This window comes from Stegodyphus dumicola, chromosome 6 (assembly GCF_044657685.1).
Source record: "Stegodyphus dumicola isolate Sdum_Otavi_A_Nest chromosome 6, ASM4465768v1".
NCBI classification, from domain to species: Eukaryota; Metazoa; Arthropoda; class Arachnida; order Araneae; family Eresidae; genus Stegodyphus; species Stegodyphus dumicola.
In genome coordinates this window covers 229194636-229218592 of record NC_140773.1, presented here as the reverse complement: position 1 = coordinate 229218592, position 23957 = coordinate 229194636, and the positions used below count along the sequence as shown (strand labels likewise).

Below are 23957 nucleotides of genomic sequence, written 5' to 3'. Positions count from 1 at the left end.
AAAACTTTTGTTCCCAAAATTTCTGATCATAGTCTGAGGCGATTTTACTGTTCACTAAACAAATTCAGTTAAGAGGAATTAATACATATTATTAAAAAACACAATGTAGCTTAAAAAATGAACATAATTTTAAAAGCTTCCCTCTTTTCTTTTTGAATTCTCTTTCGAGAAATGGAAGAATATTAAAAAAAGTAAATTGTCTTATAAAAGTTACATTTTAAATGAAATTACAAAAACTTCATGAGAGAATTTCAACAAATATGTCTGTATAATACTTATAATTAGATTTTATTTTATATTTTATATTTCATTATTTATTATTTTATTCTAAATTTCAAAGGAAGAATCAAATAAGTTTAATAAAGAAAGAAATATTAATAAACATACATCAAATAAATTCAATTAACACTGAGGAGCTAAAATTTTGAGAGCTAACGTTTTACAAACTACTCGTGCGATTTTTGCACAACTTGGTAGTTTTGCATAATTTGAGTCTTAGAATCGAAATACGAAAAACAATAGCATGTCTCTTCAGAAAAAGACCGATTTTGTGTCAAAATACCTACATTAGAACAATGCTGTGTATAAATTTAATACATATTCCTAAGCCACGCTTTCGAGACATGAAAAACGCAATTTGAATTTCGTCAATCGGTCCAGCAGAACGGTAGATATGAAACTGTTCCATTTTGTAACGGGAGATATAGAACTGTTTCATTTTGTAACGGGAGATATAGAACTGTCCCATTTTGTAACGGGAGATATAGAACTGTCCCATTTTGTAACGGGAGATATAGAACTGTTCCATTTTGTAACGGGAGATATAGAACTGTCCCATTTTGTAACGGGAGATATAGAACTGTTCCATTTTGTAACGGGATATATAGAACTGTTCCATTTTTTAATGGGAGTCCTTGCGCAGTGTTACGTGTATGATGTTTTTGTGGAATGAAGGCACTTAAAATACATTCGGTTTTCTTAAAAGGTAATGGCAGAGGAAGAGGCGTAGAACCCCGGGGGAGTTCTGCTTCAGAACTGGGATGTAACTTAAATAATTCATATTGTGATCTACAAGTAGCTCAAGATCTAAATCAACAACAGGAGCAACCATTCTCTTTTTTTTTGCCCTCAAAAATATTCTTGGAATTGATCTGAAATTAACGTCAGAGAACTGAGATAAGTCACAACACTTATGCCCTACTTATACAATGGTACGCGTCATGAAAGTGGTGACAAAAGCGAAGATTGTCTATCAGATTCCAGTTGAAAACATATACCAGAATGCCGGACACTGCTCTAAAGTAGGATTTTTATTCATTTATTTTTTATTTATTAGCTCAAATAGGCGTTAGATTAACTCAAAACGAAATTTTGCGTCGAATCAATTTTCAAATTGTTGCCATCAAATATTGTCACTCTATATTACATTTAAAGAAACTAAATAATGAATCTACGTGTATGCATGTATTTTTCTCAAATTGTGAGAAAACAAAGTTACCAAAACAAATTAATCCTGCCCACGAACAAGGACACATAGAAGCTCTAATTTGGAATTTGGAATTAGTTTTATTGCCTATTTCATATTTTGTAAAACTTTAGAGAATTTTTGATTAAAAAATTCAACAATTTCAAAGCGAGCAGTGGCAGCACTATAGAGAATAAAACATTATTATCTCCAGCGTGGCTGTCTATCAGAAATTCTAAATATATGCTGTTTTTAAATATTTTTAACACAATGCCCAAATGCTCTCGAAACGTATATGTGTCTATAAATGAAAAAAGCTCTCGTTTCAGCGTAATATTGTTTTTATTTTTTTTTTTTTTAATTTTATTTTTCTTTCTTTTTTTTTCCCCCCTTCTTTCTTTTTTTTAACCCAAAAGGCGTTATCCCGGAAGGACAATTAATTTCATAACGGCATTTTGCGTCAATTCACGTTTCAGACTGTTGCCACCAAATATTATCGCCGTATATTATATTTAATGAAACTAAATAATGAAGAATGTGCATGAATGCATGAATATTTCTCGCATTATGAAAAAACAACTGTACCTAGAGTCATCCAATTTTGAATAACGTAGTCTTCTAACCGAACATGGGCACTTGAAAGCCCGAATTTTGAATTTCGATTTTGTTTTATTATCTATTTCAAACTTCCGCAAAACTTTAAGGAAATTTTGATTAATAAATTCAACGATTTCAAAGCGAGCAGAGGCAACATTGTACAGAAAAAAAAAAAAAAAAAAAAAAAAACATTTTTATCTCCAGCTCGCGAGACTGTGTATCGGAAATTCCAAAGATATCCTATTTTGCTGTTTTAAAATATTTTGTGATATTGCTGTGGAACAGAATTTTATGTGTTTTAAATGCGAATAACATTATATTTAATAAATAATGGCAACACACAAAACGTTAAAAAGCTCCCTTTTGGGCGTAATATAAAATTTGCAAGCTTTCCGATTTTCTTTTTTTTAACTTAGTTTTTTTTGTTTGTGTTCCTTTCTCCTTCTACTTTCATCGTAAAGATGCCTGCAACGTTACGAAAGCTGCCAGTATGCCTCATGGCTTCACCACTCATCAACTTTTTATTTTGGTTTATTGTGTCTTAAAATAGAAATAAGAGAGGATACAATGACCAATAGTTTTTTTAATGAGGATAAAATTTGTGTACTGTAAATAATCGATACTTGAACTCGGAAATAAAACGCGAAATAACCGGAGATGGCAACTATCGTCTGGAGCAGCGAAATATTGATTTGTTCCCGCCCACGCTGCTAACTCCTTCCCGATGAATTGCAATCCATAAAAGTATAATGAACCTTTTCTGCAGGGAATTCTCCTTAACCTCCCGTAACGGAACACGAACAGGAGCTTCATTAGCCGAACACGAATAATAAGAAGACGCTTATGAGGATCCGTTCGTCTATAAATGTAATCGTTTTTGATCATAAAACAAGAAAATAATCCAATGATAATTTAAAATAACGATGACAGATTACCTACTTTGAAATAACATTGAAGAAATTTGATATAAAAATACATCCTGAAGTTTTTATTGAAATTTAATTGAATGATTTTGTTCTGTCGTGTTAGTTTAGCTACTTTTCGGCTCACAATGACTCACATTTTTTTAGCCCAAAGGGCGTTAGCCCAGAAGGGCTCTTAATTTCGTTTTGGCATTTTGCGTTGAAAACTTTAAATGTCGGTTCACTTTTCAACCTGTTCAAATATTACAGCCCTGTATTATATTTAAAGAAATTAAATAATGAAGAATCTGCATAAATGTATACATGTTCCTCGCACTGAGATAAAATACCAGTACAATTTTGAATAACGTGAATAACACCACCCGAATATGGGTATGTGGAAGCCCGAATTAGGAACTTTTTGTTTTATTACCTATTTCATATTTTGTAAAATATTTATGAGTTTTTGGATTAAGAAACTCAAGCCGCCCAGTCGGTATAGTGGTCAGGGAAGCTGGCCGCGATGCCGAAGAGCCTGGGTTCGAATCCCGGAGAAGGCATGGTTGTAACTGTCCGTCCCTTCATAGGAAAGGCGATCGTGGCCCGCCTATTAGTTGCCTCCATAATAAAGAGACCACCCCATCTGGCCTTGTATAGATGAATGGACTGGCTTACATTTGTAATTGTTCACAATCTGTCATTGGAAAACAAAAAGATTAAGAAACTCAACGATTTCAAAGAGAGCCATATCATTTCAGCATATCTTCGGAATTTCCGATGCATAGTCTCGCACGCTGGAGATAAAAAATGATTTTACTTCTTTGAAATCGTAATCAAAAAATTGTTGAAGTGTTACAAAAAATTTGTTGAAGTGTTACAAAATATGAAATCGATAATAAAACAAATTTTAAATTCGGGCTTTCAGATGCCCATATTCGCAATAGAATTACGTCATTCAATATTTGATGACTCTAGGTACATTTGTTTTTTACAATGGGAGAAATATTCATATATTCATGCAGATTCATTATTTAATTTCTGTAAATATAATACAGGGCAATAATATTTTATGGCGACAGTTGGAAAAGTGATTTAAATTGTTTCGAAGTAAAATGCCGTTCCAAGACTATTCTCCCATCCGGAGCTAACGTCCTTTTTCTGCTTGTAAAATAGGATAACGTTCCTTTTTGTCTAGTAAAATATGGTAAGTAATAGCGTCCGTTTGTCGATAATAATAATAGGAAAATACAGAAATTCTCAAATTTATTCGACTTTCGTGGGAAAGTCTAATATTCGAGAAATCTCAGAAATGCTCTTCGCAAAATCTCAGAAATTCTCTAATCTGTCGAAAATTATCTCGGAAATTCGAGCCGCAGCGATATTTTTGTTGCTGCGGAAAGCGTTTCCTTTACACTTGTTAAATCCCTATTTTTCCTTTTGGGCGAGGGGGTGTATGTGGGTAAAACTACGGCCTATATATATAACTATTTTATCAAATCAATAACTATTTATCAATAACTTATTATCAATAACTATTTATCAATAACTTATTATCAATAACTATTTTATCAAATTATATACAGATTTGAAATTTTTTACTTAGCACGTCAGTATGATAGTTGTGGTTATGCATATAGGCCAATTGAAATTTTGGTAGAAAATAAACCAAAATAGCTTTGCATTTGAAACTCTGTGTTAAAAAATAAATACTCTTCCTTATTGTCAAATTGAAGATATAGATACGTTAGGAATTTATAGAAGATAAACATGAAAAATCAAATATACTCATGCTTGGCCAAGAACCGGGGAATTTCCATTAGTTATCTGAACTTAACTTCGGAGTTTGTGGAAGATAAATATGAAAAATCAAATATACTCATGCTGGGTCTGGAACTGTGGAACTTCCATTGGCTAGCTGAACTTAACTTCAGCAGGCTACACGGGTAATGTGTATAATTTATTCCAAAGAAACGTACTTATATTTTAAAACATCTTTTCATAAAAGATGTTTTAAAATATAATTACGTTTCTAATAATAACGTAGTTATAATAATTACGTAGTTGCATATAAAAAAAAAACATCTTTCAAACCATAAAGTTTGGAAAGATAAGTGCTTCAAGTAAGAGAGCCCTGTTGAAGTATATTCTTTTGGCTGATACTTCGTATTGGTTTAATGGATATTATTAATGCAAGAAATTTTTATGACAATTACATCAGTGAATTTTGAAATCTTGTAGAGTATTTTATTACATTTTGGAACAATACTCTGTAGAATTCTCGCTAGATCTTGGAAGAACAGATGACGATAGAAGAAGGTTTAAATAACCTTTTTATTTGAATTTAAAGTAATAGAAACGCACTTACTCTGTACTCACGATTTATCACCACTTGTGGCTAAGTAACTTGAAGAGAAAATAAAATATACAATGACAATAAAAAATTTACAGATATTAGGATATTTTTGAAGCAGAAGAGATATGATTAACCTGTTCCGTCAAACTAAGCCAATGGCACTACAGGCTTAGGAAGTCATCCTAGTCGTTGCTAGCAATCTGACGGTTAGGCCGCCTTTCTATATTTTACATTAATCTTCAGTTTCTCGGATATAATTATTTTCATTCACTTGCTTCATTATCTCTAAGATGCCCTTGTTGCAGTAACAGTCCGTGAACAGTCTATTCACAGGATATGTGATGTAGTCGGAAGGAAAGAACGGCTGTCGAAGGGGCTCTGTCAGAGGGCAGGAGAGCAGGTAATGAAGTGAGTCCGCGTCTTGCTCGCGAAAACCGCAAGAACAGTTGACGTCCCGTCTGAGGAATCGTGTGTAATACGCTGGGAATTTACCGTGGTTGGCCAAGGCCTGAAGGAAGAGTCAGTTGCATTTGAGCCTCTTGAGAGTAGGTATTGGAAAGATGGTATAAGTAAATCTTCCTGTCTCTTTTTCCTGCCAGCGTGATGGCAGGAACATCTTTCTGGACAGTTGCGGGATTCGGACGATACCCGAATAGTCAATGAATGCCGCCCGGGTGTACGGACACTGCTCTCACCTGTCACCTGCCAGCATGATGACCATGTCTCCTGGAAAGACGGAGAGATGAAAAATGAGCAATGCCCTCTCCGGGACTCGAACCACGGACTTCTCATCGAGCATGCTGACCACTATACCACGAAGCCATGCTAAGAAGGCGGGAGAAATACCTTATATACTCCCTCTTTTAAAAGGCAAATGGGGATTAGGGGACCCATTTGCCGAATCCTGGTGGGGGAGAATCATCATCCACCACCTTTTTAGTTCGGGTGCAAGTGTAGAGACATTAGGGTTCTTTTTCGAAGCAGGAGAGATGAAAAATGAGCAATGCTCTCGCCAGGGCTCGAACCTCGGACCTATCGAATACGCGCCAAGTGTGTTGACCACTACACCACGAAGGCATGCTAAGAAAGCGGGAGAAATACCTTATAAAGTAAACATTAGCTACACGACTGGCTCCTTCTTTATCTAAACCGTTAAACAGGCTTCATGCCGCAAAGCCGAACCTAGAATATTAATATAATCTCAAGTGAATGGATAAGCACCAACTGTTCACGTAAGCTAATCAGAAAAACACGCGACATAAATTACGAACTAACTCTCCTACTGAAAACTTTTAAAATCGCTTCTTAAATAGTGACTCCGAACTCACTTAGACGTGCACACACGTGGTTAAAATTTACATTCTCGCAGGAAACTGAAATGGAACCTTTAATCGATTTTCATCAAGCACCATCGAATACTACTTAATGAACGTTATGTAAAGTAATGAAGTCAAATATGTTTTACATGATTTTATTAGTTTAGAAAAGAAAATTTCGCTAAAAATACAGAATAAAATTTTTATCTAATTTCATGCTAGTTGTGTTTTTACTTCCTCTTTTCCATTCATTTTGCTTTCCGAAATATTAACACAAATCGTCTTTTGCGAATATTTTGCGAAAATATTGACATAAATCTCATGCCACGGAAGTGCCTCGAATATGTACTTCTACCCTCACGAATTCACCGCCATAGGAATTGTATCTTTTTCTCTCTCAATAAAATTACTGCTGGAACGATAAGCGTCTAACACGACAGTAAATAAATTAAACAACTAACCCATTTTCTGTTCACACATAAAATGGAATAAAGTACAGCCTTATGTGGCGAATTTAATAAAAATATGTTTTGAATGCATAAGACCTTACTTTGTTCTAACCAATTATTAGTCCAAAGGGGCTTTGTTCCTGAGGGACTATTGTTTTCGTTTTGTGATTTTGCGTCGAATCACTCTGAATGTCCGTTTCGCTTTTCAAATTGTTGTCACCCAATATTATCGCCTTGTATTATATTTGAAGAAATTAACCAATGAAGAATCTGCGTAAATGAATGTACGTTTCTCGCATTGTGATAAAACAAAGGTACCTAGAGCCATCTAAAATTGAATGACGTAAATCCTACTGAGAATATGGGCATCTGGAAGCCCAAATTTGAAATTTGGAATTAGTTTTATTATCGATTTCATATTTTTTAACACTTCAAGAAATTTTTGATTAAAAAACTAAACGATTTCAAAGCGAGCCATAGCAACACTGTACGGGGGGAGCATTTTTATCTCCAGCGCGCCAGACTCTGTATCGGAAATTCCAAAGATATGCTCATTTCAAAATTAATTTGCGATATTGCTGTTGAACTGAATTTTATGTTTTAAGTGCGAATAACATGCAATTTAATAAATAAAGGTAAGACACAAAATGTTTAAAAAAATGCCCCTTTGGATGTAATTTAAAATCTAAAACCTTTCAGGTGTTTTTTTATTTATTTATTTAATTTTTATTTTTATTTATTTTTTTTTTAATTTTAAGAAACTTTCCTTTTCCTTTTGATTCCAATTTCCTGCCAGAATGCAGATTTAAATAACGTCTATGCAAATCTAATAGAGTTCGTAAATAGTATTTAAGTAAAGAGTTCGAGGTTGAAAAGTTAGTTCTGGATTTATGCCGTGTGTTTGAAAGTAGCTGTGTTGTTCAATAGTTGGTGCTAGACACTTACTTTAGATTATATTGATATTCTAGTCTCGGCTGTAAAACTACTAACCCATTTTCTGTTGACGACTTTGCTGCGTGCAACCGATTAAGTGGTTTACACTGAATAGAAGTCAGTCGTGCTGCTAAACTTTAATTCATTGTGACTGCACATACTATTTCGTGCTCAAGTTACTTAGCCACAAGTGATGGTTATATTGTGAGTACCGAATGAGTGCATTTTCTGTTCCGCTTAATTAAAATAAAAAACTTTTTATAACTTTCGTCTGCAGTCAACCTTTCTTCCAAGACCTAGCGAGAATTCGCTACTTCATCTTTCAGTAGGATCCATAGTTTATGTTTCCAAAGCCTCTACATTCTTTCTAAATGTTACACTGTCACACTCTGAATTAAATAAAAAATTTATAATTCCTAAAACAGTATTTTACAGTTAATAATGGCTGCATTAATACAAAAATGAGTTAACAGCCCTGTTATAATGTAAATAATGCAAAATATAAGAATGCAAAACGTCATGTGACAAGAAGTATTAAAAGTAGGCTATACGTTTTTTCGGCTAAAAGTAAACAAAATTGAAATTGCTCCAAACGCGAAATAAAGGAATGTCTCTAAATTAGTATAAGAGAATAAATTAATGTGTATGTAATTGTACTGCTTTCTAAAGAATTTATCTTATTTAACTAAAAAATATCTGAAGCATTCACGCAGATTATCAGTTAGATTACGGATATTTTATGCTTCATCCATTCTCTAAATTATTAAAAATTAAATAAACTTTTTATTTATTATGAAAAGACTTTTTAGATCCATTAGGTTATAATGGGGTCAGAAACCTAAAAAAATCTACAATGCCCTAGGTGGGATTTGAACTCTGGTCATCCTGAATACGCATCGAATGTGCTTCCAATTAGCACCACAAAGGCATGCGGAAAGGATGGAGTCAATACCTTATATACTCCCGTTTTAAAAGGCGACTGGATTAGGGGACTCAATCGCCAAATCCTGTGTTGTGACGAATTATCGTCCACCATGCCTTTAATTCGGGCGCCACTGTAGAGTCAATTTTTCGATGTCAGGAAACGGAAGAAATCCTCAATGCCATTGAAGGGACTCGAAATCTGAACCTCCCGATTACGCGTCGAGATTGCTTCCAGTTACACAATGAAGGATGCAGAAATGAGGAAGAAAATACTTTATACACTCTGCAGTTTTAAAGAGCGACTGGGTATGAGAGGACTCATTCCTGAATCCTGGGGTTGACGAGTTATCGTCCACCATCTTTTAATTCGGGGTTACTGTAACGGGGTCATTTTTAGAACTTTTTGAATTAGAACATTTTCGCTCTTTAGACCTCCCGGACAAGCGTCGAGTGCATTTCCAGTTACAGCACAAAGGAATTCGAAAAGGAAGGAGAAAATATATTGTTAACTAATTTGGTTTTAAATCACTTGCACTGTTTAGGAGTTATAGTATGAGTAAAAAATTAAATCTCTTATATCGCTCTAAAAAACAACACTCTCGACTAGGAATAAAATTAAGCAGAAAACCCTCCTGAAGTCAACTTTGATTTAAAGAAAACTTATTATTGTTTCGAATGAAGCAATGGAAGGTTCCCTTCTTGAAAGAAAAAATACTCGTTGAAGGGGAAGACTTCTGCAGTGAATGAGCTTTCTCTGACATCCTCGATAATTATACAGATGCATTATTTTTCATTATTATTATATGTAATTTTTTATTATTATTATACATAATTTATTATTATAATTTATATTTCAGAAATTATATTACTATTTCATTATTATTAAATATAATATATTGTTTTTCAGAAATCAGTGCTAACCTAAAGACCTTTTGTAGCATTTGTCCAAATTATAGTTAACTTTTGCAAGCGTCTCGTCTTTTGTGTTCACAAAATTGCTTTTTTGTTAGGCTACATGAGAGGTAGATTAAAGATCTTAAGTCTCATGCAATGAAAATACTTCTCAAATCGTCTCTAATTGACAATTTGTAAAGTAGTACAGGTAGATCTGGTAAAATGTTTTATAAATGAGGAAAGATGCCAAAAAATATTTCTAATATCATTATTTCTTGATTTACGTTTTACTTTAAAAATTATTCTGTTTTGAAAGTCATGTTGGTGTGGCATTAGTAAAACTGATCGCCAGTTTGACGAAACATACAAATCAAAAATAAGTACTCCTCGCCGAGTTTGTGGTACAGCATCAGTCTTGTAAGGTATACTGACTAATCACAACTATCGGTACTAAAATGGATCGGAAGCTATGGATAACTACGCTATCGGTGACTAAGATGCGACTATGCTAGAAGTGACCAGCTGACTATGCTAGAGGTGACTTGCTGACAATGCTAATAATGCAAATGACATTCAGTGGTGTTGATTTAGGTAATGTATAAGATATTTTTTTCATTCTTTCTGTATGCCTTCGTGGTGTAACGTTTAGCACGCTCGGCGCGTATTCAAAAGGTTCAGGTTCGATTCCCGGCAAAGGCATTGCACATATTTCACGTCTCCTGTTTTTAAATTAACTTAATGTCTGTGCAGTGGCGTCCGAACTATAAAAGGCGGCGGATGATGATTCTTCACCTCCAGTATTTGGAGATTGAGTCCCCTAAACCCCAGTCGCCCATTAAAAGATGGAGTATATAAGATATTTTCTCCCTCCTTTCTTCACGCCTTTATGATGTAACGGTTAGCACACTCAGTGCGTGTTCCAGAGGTCTATGTTCGAGTCCCGGCGAGAGCAGTGCACATTTTTCACGACTCCCGTTTTCAAAATAACGTAGTGTCTCTACAACTGTTTAAATATGGCTGTTAGTATAAAAACCCTGAACACATATTTTGACATTAGAAACATCTGTTGCTTAGTTCTTTAGATGTTTAGTGTCTTTTACGTTAGGAAATGCGGTATTTGTTCCAATGCACGCAGTACGCCTACAAAGGTTTAACACTAAGTTCATACGAAATTAAAGTTGGGTGTAAGAACTTTCTCTTAGTTTTCAATATGCAATCCTTTTAAGGTTACAGAATTTTAAGGTCATATAAATGCTCAATTGCTTCACAAAACTCACCTTTTGGAATACATTTCAAGCGTCTAATTACATTTTTCTGAACCCCCTCTGTGCTGTAAAAATAATTACTTTTGAGGTGAGACTCCACTTTAGACAGTTTAAAAAGTAGACTGAGATTGGCAAATTCCATGAATAAGGAGGATGGTTGAAAATTATGACAATTTTATTTAATTGCTTGAAAGGAACAGACAATTGTGACGAGACACAGTCCTAAAGCAGAAATTAGTTGTTAGGTTGAGATGTTTAGGGTCTAAAGCATAGAAAAATGTAGTTTCTCCATTATATCTTCATAAAATGTGGGACAATCGTTTTTCTCTCGGTAAAAAATTCTTGTGATTTACTTTTTCCAGTCAAAGGCGTTCACCAGAATGGTTTTATTCAACATTACTAAAATCGAAATTTTTATCGCCATCGGAAACTTTCTCCGGCTTATACAAGTGATTGCCATTTTATCTGAGAAGCAAAAACCCAGAAATTAAGTTTGTTTTCCAGTCACAATTTGTTTGAAAATTAGACTAAATTGAAATCTTTCTGAATTAAATCGTAGCCTGCAGAATTAGATCTTCTCTCTGTTTAGCAATGAATGATTGAGAGAAACCAGAATAAAACCTTTTCTTTATCTTCCACAGCAGTTTTGTGTAGAGTGTCCTTGCATGTGTTGTGGTCATTAATTATCATTAGACGGGACAGGTAACATTTTCTCAGCAACAAATGTTGGTTTTTTGTTTGTTTGTTTTTTGGTTCTCATTCGCTCCGAACTGTGAAGGAGGACTACTTTGGGGCTCATTGTCAACATTCTCGCCTGCCGTCCTATTGGTATTATGGTACAAAAGCCAGCTAGTGTAGTTCTGGGATTGGTTTCGAACACCAGAAAAAAGTAAACATAACCTACTTCTCAAAAAGGTGAAAGTAGAAAAGAAATAAGAGACTTTCAGATTCGTACAATGGAATGTTCTCCATCAAAACTGTGATGAAGTTTCTTAACGTACAATTCGGTTGTTCCCTGTGCTGTGCCCTGGACGATAATGTTCTCCGTGACGAGATGACTAAAATGCAGGATGCGTTTTGACCATTCCCAACAAAAGCGTTAAATGCCCGGCCATTTATGACATTAATAGCAGCGCAACAGGAATTTGATATCCATTCGGCCCACGAATGTATCAGAGTATGGCAGACAGATTTTGTTCATTCATGTACTCAAGTAGATTACTCATTCTCAGCAGTGTTGCTATTAGACGAGTCGAAAGTTCTTTAATTTATCTTTTATATTAGAACTTAAATTTGACCGAGTATTTTAAAACAACATAGTACTTACCTCATAAATTAAAACTTTTTATCTAATTTTAAGGGTACATTTAATTGATAATTTATAACTTACTCAAATGATAATTTTTAAGAACACATTGTATCATTGGTAAACTATTTTTAATACCGTGTACTACATACCTTAATTCGGAATTACCTTTTACGCTCTTACTTGTAAGAGGTTTTTAATCCCGTGTACAACATACTTTGATCCGGAATTATCTTTTACGCGCATAATTTTAAGAGCTTTTTGATTCCGTGCACAACATACTTTGATCTGGAATTATCGTTTACGTACTTAATTTTAAGAGTATATTTAATTGGTAATTTATATCTTACTCTACTGATAATTTTTACGAACACATTATATTATTGTTAAACTCTTTTTTAGTCCCGTACACTACGTACCTTGATCCGGAATTATCGTTTACGCGCTTAATTTTAATCCCGTGTACAGCATACCTAGTTTTAATCTCGCGTACAACATAGTTTTTTCATCCCGTGTACAACATACTTTGATCCAGAATTATCTTTTGCGAGCTTAATTTTAAGAGTGTTTTTTAATCCCATCTACTACATACTTTGATCCGGAATTATTTTTTACGCGCTTGAGTTTTAAGAGTATATCTAATTGATAATTTATATCTTACTACTAATAATTTTTACGAGCACATTGTATTATCGGTAAACTCTTTTGTTAATCCCGTGTTCTACATACATTGATCCGGAATAATCTTTTGCGCGCTTAATTTTAATCCCGTGTACAGCATACATAGTTTTAATCCCGTGTACAACATACCTTGATTCAAAATTACATTTTATGCGCTTAATTTTAAGAGTATATCTAATTGAAAATCTATAATTAATTCACTTGATATTATTACGAACACATTGTATTATTGCTAAACTCTTTTTTTAATCCCGTACACTACATAGCTTGATCCGCAATTATGTTTTACACGCCATCTGCTTAAGAAATTTTTATATAGGATTCAGGGTGAAATATACTGAAAACTCATTTGCAATCAAGTGCGTAAAATGATACCTCTGAAACTGAACAGCATATTTCTGAGAACTTAAAAAATATAAATTTTGACTAACGTTTATCTAGACCATGAAAACATATACGAGGAACTATACATTCCTATACGTCCGAAACATGACGGTCACTTCACAGAGAGTTTACTGGCAAATCAGTGTGAATACTGCAAAAATGTTTTCTCAGTGCGGGTTATGAAATATGATTACGGCTGTAACATTATCACAGCGAAAATGTGTTGTGATTATTTTTTTTAATTTAGGGAAATGTTTTTAAGTTTCCGCTTTTCCCCTTCAATTTTGTGCATTTTTCTGTTATTTCTATTGTAATTATTAAATTACTTTTCAACTGAAATATTTTAATTCAATTTCCCGGTAGAATTTCCGAAAAAACATGCGCCTCAAAATAATGCTGACATAAAATCCAAAGTAGAAGTTTGAATTTTGAATTTCTTAAATTTTGCTGCACTTGTGCAAAACAAAAAGAAACCTAGAATCATATAAAAAAACCGTCCAGTTTTCTGGTAATTTTAAAATAAACGGTAAAGTATTATTTCATACATCTCTAGAATATGGTTGGTCTTTAAATGTAAATTTCGATTAAAATTAAACAATATTTATTTAGTTACATTTTAATTATTTGTAATTATGCTTTGTTTCTTGTATACATCACTCTCCCAAATGTTAATGTAAACCCTCTAACGAAAAATGTATAGTGAAATTGTTAGTGTAAATGTCAGATCGTGAACGTTTTGGGAATTTTGTCTTTTTTCCGTGGTAAAATTATTCCCCTAATTACGAGGAGAAACAAATCATCAAATCCACCATTTTAATGGATCTTCGTACAATTTAAATATAGTGTACGGAAATGTTCGAAAACAGTCTTAAGTGGCCGAAAAATGAATTGCATAGATAATCATTTTCCTAACTCAATAAAATTAGCGCAAATTCCGCCCCCACTCAGTTTGGACATTTAAAATATACAAATAACTGGGTACTCCTTGTAATGAGAGCCAAATGCATATTTATTTTAATGAAATCTGGAAATTTTATTAATTATTTATTATTATTATTTTATTTTGGGTAGATTTAGTACCCTTTTTCAAATATTAATACTAACAAACAGAGTACAAACGAAAACACATAGCACTAACAAAAAAGTAAGCTTAACAAACACAGTGATGTAGGGATTTATTAAGGCCAAGTATTTGTTTTAACTACACTTTATTTATTTAAATACTTAAATAAATAATTTTAATTTATAAATAAAATAAATAAATATTTGGCTTATGAATAAAATCAATAATAAATATTTTATTTATATATATATATATATTATAAACTATTTGACCTTAATAAATCCTTATAATACTATGTTTGTTAGTTTCATGTTAATACACTATTTTTGTTAGTAGTATTTACGATTAGTAACAACGAGGTTAAGAATAAGGCTTGGATCACTCAGTATGTAAAGAACAGTATGCCTGTACAATAGGAGTTTCTATTAATGCTGCCCACCTTACATGCTTATCAACAGTTTTAATACAGTCTACATATCGGGAGTATTCATTTAAAACAGCTTTCTTAAAATTAGTTTCTTAAAAGTGTGCACTGCATTTTATTATCTTTCATCAAATCAAAGAACAGAAAAGAACGCAAATAAACTAACAAATTAATCTTACTTGTCCTGAAGCTCAAAACAAGGATTTCGAATAATGAAGTCACCGGCATTTAAAGTTCTTATAACTGGGATTCATTTGAAATCTACTGCAGTTACTTATTTTGTACTTCGTTTAAATTTTAAATTAAGTTATCACGATAACGGTTAATTTTGAATATGTCCAGTTGTGGTCGCAGTCGCTTATCATTTAAGCCAGCGATTCTTAAAACTGTAGTTTGGAAACACTACAGGTTTTGAGAGTAAATATCAAGGGATCTGTGAGTGGCTATTCCAAACGAAAATTTAAACTAGCTATGAAAGTTTTACTCTCAACAAAAGTTTTAAAATCAAATCCTGGACCTGCAAATGCAATGTGCAGAAGGGTGATAGTTTCGTGAAGCTTGTTTTCTGGGAAAATCGTATTCCTGGCTTTCAGAAGTTTTGGAAGTATACATATGCGATTCTAGTAAAAAACGTAATCTTGTAGTTATTTATCGCATTGAGCAATAAATATACCTCTTGGAAAAAAAAAATTTTTTAATTTTAGGTGCATAAAAATTAAATTCCAAATCGTGTGGATACCCATTTTGTTTTACAAATACACGTTCTGAACAATGCACCAAAATTTCCCCATCTAGCGAAAAAGAAATAATATCGTTTTTTCCAGAGGAACAAGTCAATAAATAAATTTTCCTTGTCATGTTCTTGTCTTGTAATAATTTGAATACTAAGCATTAAATAGCTTTATACGTAAATGCTACACTGGACTAAACAACAAAGAACGCTATAGGTCCCGAAAATGGGTCCTAAAAGCCTTATTTACAGCTAACTTTAAATATTTTGGTTTTAAAGCATTACTTGATAATGAAGAAAAAAAACTTACTTTCATACTCTTAGTCCATTTTCCTTGAAACACGGAATGCAACTCTGAAGGAAAACTTCGCGGGGAGAAACAAGTGCCCTCATCACAGAGAAGGTCCAAATACGAACGAAATTAAAATGTTAAATTCCTCTCCGAAATAAATCCGGAGTTAGTTTTACTTAGAGTGGTAGCTCAACATTTACATCTCCACGTACTATTTTAGAAGTTTCACATGATGCGCGATTTCCGGATAAGGAAGAGGTTTCAGCTACGACTGACAGGTAACTTCGGCCTGCTTCTGACGACTCCGGCAAGACTCACTCAACTTCTCCTTCGGGCCCAGTCGCACCGTCGCCATTTGGCTGAGAAAGAAGTCGCCAAGTAAACACACCTTTTGATTAAATGTAGTACGACTTCCCACGCTCTGAAAGTTTAAATAACCAATTTCTCAATTAACCGGATGTTTATTATTCTCCCTTAAGGCGGCTCATATACCTTAAACCCCTTATGATCTTCGACTATGTGACTGTTGCAAGAATTGGGATATTTTATTTATTTTCTAAAAGCAATTGCTTCCAACTTTTTACAGCTGACTACATCATATAGCTGCTTTAGAAACTAATAAACAGAAAATTTGTATTGCCACGAATATTTTTTTTAGTTGAATCCGCTTTTTGACAAAATGTTTCGTCATGTTTCCACCTTGCGAGCATGATATTTTAAAAATGGCTAATGGTACATGCTTGAAATTAGATGGAATTTTTTATATGGGCACTATTTTCTAACTCAACCAAAAATCTGATGAATGTTTTCATATTAAAACATTTTATGCACAAAAACATTACAGACTTTTTTTAATAAAATACATTTTATAAACTAACTCCAAATAAAATAAAAATTATTATGAAATTATTAGAATTTTTGGTTCATGGTAGTTTCCAAATGTTATAAAAGCTATATATTAAATATGGAATTAAATTACGCAAAAGAATGTTTTAAACTGTGCTCGCAAAGTGGAAACATGACAAACCTTTTGTCACAAAGCGGATAAATTATAAAAATATTTGTGGCAACACAAGCGTTCTGATTACTATTTCACAAAGCAGCTATATTATTTAGTCAGCTGTAAAAGATTAGAAGTAATTGCTTTTAAAATCAATAAGTTATCCTAATTCTTGCAACAGTCACATATTCGAAGATCTTATGGGTTTTAAGGAGTATGAGTCCCCTTGAAGTAAAACTGACCTTGTTATTAGTCTATTCCTTTTTAGTTAACTTCAGTATACTTGGATATATAGCCTTTTTTTATTTAAATATAATTGGAAAAAATATTTTATTATTCTAAACAATTCCACACTACTGGTTTGAAAACTATAATTTTATATCAATAAAGAAATGAATATGCTTAATGTTAGAAAAGTGTAAATAGATTATATGTTTTACTTCCCTCGAATTTATCGTCTTTGCAAGAAAAAATTTTTTTTCTAACAAAAACGTTAGAAAACTGTAATTTCAGTTTTCTAACGTTTTTGTTTTCTATGCAAAAAATTACGTTTAATCTGTCAAATGTATTCCATTCTGTTCATTGACCTTTTGCAATCTTTCTGATAAATTCATGATTCCGAGCTTATAAAACTCTTAGGCATTTTTATCAGCAAACTTGATTTTTATCAGCAAAATTCTCAATTAAGTGTGATTTGAGGTCACCGTTATTACTGAAATCGTTAATATTTAAGAAATTTTATAAACTTCGAAAGAGATAATAATTCGATGGTGTACGGTCGGGTCTGTATGGTGGATGCGACATCACTTTCCAGTCAAACTCCCTTGCGATTTGCAAGTTTTGGTCTTTTCTGGTTGATTACTTACCCTAATGTCATACGCTCCAGGTAGTAAGCATCTGAGTTGATCATTTGGTTGTTTGAAAGCAGATCAAAATGCGCAACACCTTTGTAATCCCATCAAATTGGCAATATGATGTTTTTCTGATGCAATATAGCTTTCGATAAAATGTGTGCTGATTCATCATAAGTGAACTGTGATCTGTTTCAATTAATGTTATTGTGAAAGATCTATTTTTTATCACCAGTGATGATTCTTTTCAAAAAAGGGTCGATTTCATTATATTTGAAAGGCGCATCGCAAATATTAATTCATTGTGTTAAGTGAATCTCTTTCAATTAATTCAGAACCCAAATATAGGGCTTCTAAATATCTTATTCTAAGATTTCTTGTGTGATTTTAAACTGTTCTGTGCGATGTATTTAATTTTTTGCTCTCTCTCGCACATTTACAAGATGATTCGATTCATTTACGGCTTTTATTTTGTCTTGATCAACTTCAGAAGGTCGGTCAGAACGTCGGTCATCTTCAAGGTAAAAATTTCTAGAACAACATTTTTTTTAAACCAGTTCTGACACATGCGCTCTGTTAAGCAATCAACACCATGAACTTCAAATATCTTTTCATGAACGTCAGGCGTTTTCATTCCTTTATGAAAAAAAGCAGTAAAATATATATAGAAAATATTCCTTTTTGTAACCTTTGTTAAAATTGACCGCAAATTAACAGTTGTAAATAAAAATACATGGAACTTGTTTCCATAGCAAGACAAAGCTGCCAAATCTCAAAAGGAAAATATAAGATTGACAAAAGAATAACAAAACGAACATAACACTAACCATTGGTGCAAACTGAATTTACTTTCTTTCTTTACTTTGTAGAGCAATATTTTATTTTGAAACATAAGACAATACAAATGAGCAATTCCCACGCCGGGACTCGAACCTAAACCTCTCGAAATGCGCCTCGAGTGTGCTAACCGTTACACCAAGAATGCATGCAGAAAGGAGGCAGAAAATACCTTATATACTCCCCTTTTTAAAGGGCGACTGGGGAATAGGTGACCCAATCGCCAAATCTTGGCGATGAAAAATCATCATCTACCACCTTTTAGTTCAAGCGCCACTGTAGAGACATTACGTATTTTTAAACCGGAAAATGAAAAATGAGCAATGCCCTCTCCGGGACTTGAACCTGGACCTCTCGAATACGCTCCGAGTGTGCTAAGCGTTAAACCACAAAGGCATGTAGAAAGGAGGGAGAAAATGTAACTCTCTTTACGTTTTTTACTTTACTTCCGTTACTATCTGTTGGTGCAAACTGAACTTACGTAAAATACTATCTATTGGTGCGAATTGAAATTGCTAACTCAATATATACATATAGATATATATTTAATTTAACTTTGAGGATAAGGTCGTATGTTACCACTGAAACCTTATTTTAAACATAATGTTAATCACTTTTATTACTTTTCTTTATTTAAATCAGAAATGAATTATGCATTCAGAAAAATTAAGAGTAATCTTATTCTTTATTTTTCTCAAATAAATTAGGCTTTACCTTTTATTTTATGAAAATAAAATATCTCATTTTTAACTGCGTAATATGTAACGCTGATTTCAAATTAAAGGTCTTCAAATAAGCGTTTAAATAATGACGCAAACTTGTTTTCTGTACGAAGTCACGGAACTGCACTAATTTTAAAGAAGGAGATCGAAACCAGATTTAAATCAAGTAAGGTTTCGAAATTTGATTAAAATTTTGCTCTTAGATGTCAATTAAAACAGTATGCAAGTTGTTTTTTCTGTATTCTCTACTAATACTGATTATCTGTATCACAGGGTTTTTAAGGAGACTGCAATAATTGTTGTTGTCTTCGCTTTACCTATAAAATTCTCTCTTGGTAATTAGAATTCCGAAAATCGAAATTTTAGGTTTTCAGGTTTTTACATTTTGCTGTTGCACATGAGTGTTACGTAAGTTGATTTGTCTTACACCTATATACAAACTTTGTCGCCCATTCCCGTATTCCCTAAATTTAATTTAACGAGACAGTTTAATTCCGCTTACGGAAGTAACTTCGTTTTAAGAAACCTCTTATATCCTTTGTAAAATGTCTCTTGCTCTTCCATAGCATAAAATTTTGTTTCCAGCTCTTTATACGTGCACTATTATTATAATCTATATCCACTGAACAAGCTTTAGCAAAGTATTTTAATAAATAAATTGTTAAATTCTTTACATCAGTTTTAAATTTGAATTCATCAATTTGATTTTTCAGTAAAAGTTGCTGAGCGCATAGCAACTCATGGAATTAGCTCTGCCTGTATAACTGTTTACTTAGCAAGGATGCTGTCGTTGCAGGAAACCCTTAATACAGGCAAATAATCTTAGTTTAGTAAGAAGAGAATTACTCGAACAATTAGGTTCCTGAAACTGTTAATAAAAAAAGGAAGAAAATGAGAATGTGCCTACCCGTGAGAATAACAGACGAAATGAATGTTCTAACTGATCTATGGAAAACGAATATCCTAGAGCCATCTAATGATCTAAAATTAAATCATCTAAAATCAAATATGAAACAAATCTTTCAAAGGTTACTGGTAAATAGGGATTAGACGTGAAGTTGTTAAATTGAAACCAATTTTTTTTTTTTTGAATATTAAATGCCTGAAAAATATCTACGATTGGTGAACTAGATTCTCTGGAAGAGTTTCACATCCATAAAAGTGTTTCGGCTTTGATTAATGATTCCAAATCTATTCCTTTGTTACCATCAAGTCAAGAGATGGCATTAGAAGCTTCTTTCCTATTATTTAACTGGAAAATTCTCGAATTTTTCTCTGTTGTTCTCCCATGCGCATGGTTATATTTCCTCCACTTTTCAATTCCATATCCGAGGAATTTTTTTTTAATCTTCGAACCTGCAATATTGCAGATTTACTCATGTTTCCACAACATGCTTGTTTTATTATTAATTTCTCTAGTAGCTTTCATATTCTGTTGGTGTTTCAATGGGTTACTTTTAAAGGATTTAAGTTTTCAATCGGCTTTCTTCAGCTGTTTTAATGGTAATAAGTTTTCTGTAAATATAAAAAAGCAGTCTGGACATTTTTTTAATTTTATTTTTCATTTGCGTCTAACGAAATCTACCTTTTCTTAAATCTAATCTACTTCAATTTAACTAAAATTATGTTAAGACATTATATTTAAAGCATAAAATAATACATTTGCTGACAGAATTAAAGTCTGACGGAAATAGATGATTAAGTAGCTTAAAGAAACAGAATAACTGCATATAGAATGTAATTAAATTTCCAATACTATCAATAAGCTATATACTTGACGAACACTGTAACCTAATTTATATCTCGCACATATTGATCGAAAATCAAATAACCTTTTCCTATAAGCTCGAACTCATATAATTCTAATGTTAATTGAGCGTTGGGATGATTTTTTGTCGGTCGTGGGAGGTGGAAGACAAGTGCCTCAAGGCTTTGAAAGTTAGTTTATAATCTACGGGTTACCTTTTTTGCTTAAACTCAGTAATGACTAAGGGAAAATAATCTGTGTCTTGAGTTCATGAGGATATTTTTTTCTCCAGGAAGGTTCTTCTAGACAGAAAAGATTACATTTCCTTCTAGATAATTGCCTTTTAAGTTGTGTTTTCAATTATTTTTGTTTAGGACTGTTGAAAACTGGTAGTTATTATTTTATTTTTATAGTCTTTGAGTTTTTATATTAAGAGTGAAATAATGGCATCTAATTACAGAATGTGTGTATCTAATTAAAAGGTGCTGAAAAAAAATACGTTTAGTGAACCATCATTTCATCGGAAACAACGTTTATTTCAACATTTTAGGAACTCTTGCAGAACTCAAGCTTAAATGATCAAAATCAGTTAGAAGAAATAGGCAAAAACGCCTGATGTAAGAGTTAATGCAGCGCTATTCTGGGTATCCATGTCTGACTGCAAAATGTCACACAGAGTTTTAATGGGTAAAATCCTGCGTTAATTGATCACTTGTACAAAATGTTAAATCTAAGCTTCGACAAATGAAAATTTTTGATTATTTCAAACTTTTTTAATGAAAAGCTAAAACCTAAAAGTGCAGAGGAAGTTATGCTGCTGAAATCAAAAGGAATGTTGCTCAAATCTATACTGATCACTATAGATTTCAGCAGTAGATCATAAATTTCTGATTCCATACAGATTTAACAGTAGATGTAGATCATTACTTATTTCCGAAATCTATCCCGATCACGCTTTCTGAATGGAATAATGTTATATCAGTATAAATGTTTTAATTTCTACCAAGGGCACTATTTGTAAAGTACAGAAAACGATAACGTAAATTATTATTGTACTACAAATGAAATTATCAAACTCGCATTGTTTGCACTATAGTATTATAAGGTATTTCTCTCGCCTTCTTAGTCTGAACTAAGAAGGCATACTAAGAAGGCTACGAAAGTCCCTGTGAGAGCACTGCTTATTTTTCGCATCTCCTGCTTCGAAATAACCTAATGTCTCTACATTGGCTCCCAAACTAAAATAGGTGGGTGATGATTTTCCACCACAAGGATTTGGCGATCGGATCCCCTAAAAACGTCTGTCGTCCTTTAAAAGGGAGAGTATATAAAGAATTTGTCCCGCCTTCCTAGCGAGACTTCGTGGTGTAGTGGTCTGCACGCTGAGACGGTATTTCAGAGGTCCATGGTTCGATTCCCGGCAAACGCGATTGCTCATTTGTCATCAAAATTACCTAATGTCTCTACATTATATCCCAATTGATTAAAAGAGTATGACATTTCTACTGAACGCAGCTGCTTGAAAATATTAATTGTGGCTCCGAGAAAGCAGTCAAGTGACTTATTGCTCCATCTTAATCTTTCTGCAAAGTAACACTGAACACAAAAGTTTTAAAATAAACCTTTTTATTAATTCTTTAGCCTAGAAACTTAACACACGCAAAAAGTAACATAACAGGATTATAACTTTTGATTCTGGAACTCCATGTAATATGATTTTAACTTAAAACGTTGCGCGCCTCCAACTTGCACGCAACCAAGAGGTGACTGTGAAAACTTGTATAAAAGATAGAGCCTTGTGAAGGGGTTAAGTCCCTTTTTATTCAACGTAATAAAATTACAATTGCGTGCTCTTGACGCTCACAGACTGTGCCAACTTGGCAGTCAAATAAAAATAATAACCTGAAAAGAAAGTAAAGACAAGATTCTAACTACGAGGCTCTCTAAAATAACTAACTCACCGCTTTTTACAATACCGCTGCTAATTCAGCAGACTTGAAGCTCACTGGAACGATTACCACTACTTCCCGCCAAGCACATAGGCCGCAACGCGGGGTTCTTCAATTCTCGCTAACTACCTCCGCGCTCGTGCAGTAAGAATATCACACACCGAACTTGTTTCCTTCCTATTTAAATCATAATACTTCCGCTGATAATTTGAATCCTTGCGCGTTCTACTAAAATTTACATATTCTGGCATTGGCAGTTCCAGGGGAAAGTAAGGCTTGACAGGAAAGATAGTTTAAACTTAAAATAAATGTTAGTTAAAATAAATATAAACCCTACATTTGCCGCTGCCAGAATTTGGAAAACTTGGAAGCAGGTCCTACAAACGACCTGTTGTAAGTTTCTCTAATTCTGAACTAATTGGCGAGAACCTCGTTTACACAAAAAAAATCTTATGTAACAAATATATACTAAAATTCTGTTGCTCGTTATAACTTTCTTCTTACAGCAACTTTTCCTGGACTTCATCAATCAATCTTGGTCTTTCCTTCCAGCATCTGGAAGGAATAAGTATCAGTATCTTTCTACATACATTATAATTTACACTTTCTTGACACAATAAATTTTTGTTTTTAACGATTCGTTTTTCTTACTTATTGCTTAATTCACATTCATTCAATTTTTCAAGCATTAATTTAACTTTACCCTGGCTCTCCACCGTGTGTGGTGTCAAACGGGAATATTCGTGTTTTAGTCTTACAACACTTCCCCTAACCACCATGATTTGTTAGAATTCAACAACCAAACAGACACACCTTACTCGACATTCTACAACTCAATGAGCTACTTTAATATTCTTAAAAATTCAAATGTAG

The 23957-nt window shown here is 33.2% G+C and overlaps 1 protein-coding gene across 2 annotated transcripts in view; it reads right to left on the bottom strand.

Annotated features, from left to right (window-relative positions):
• The window catches only part of LOC118182447 (multiple PDZ domain protein-like), a 244881-nt gene extending 228613 nt beyond the window's left edge, over positions 1-16268 (bottom strand). For both annotated transcript variants that reach the window (XM_035351789.2, XM_035351790.2), the window contains exon 1: positions 15997-16268. The gene's annotated coding sequence lies outside the window, so the exon portion shown is untranslated. The remainder of the gene's footprint in view (positions 1-15996) is intronic.
• Between the last annotated feature and the right edge of the window lie 7689 nt (positions 16269-23957).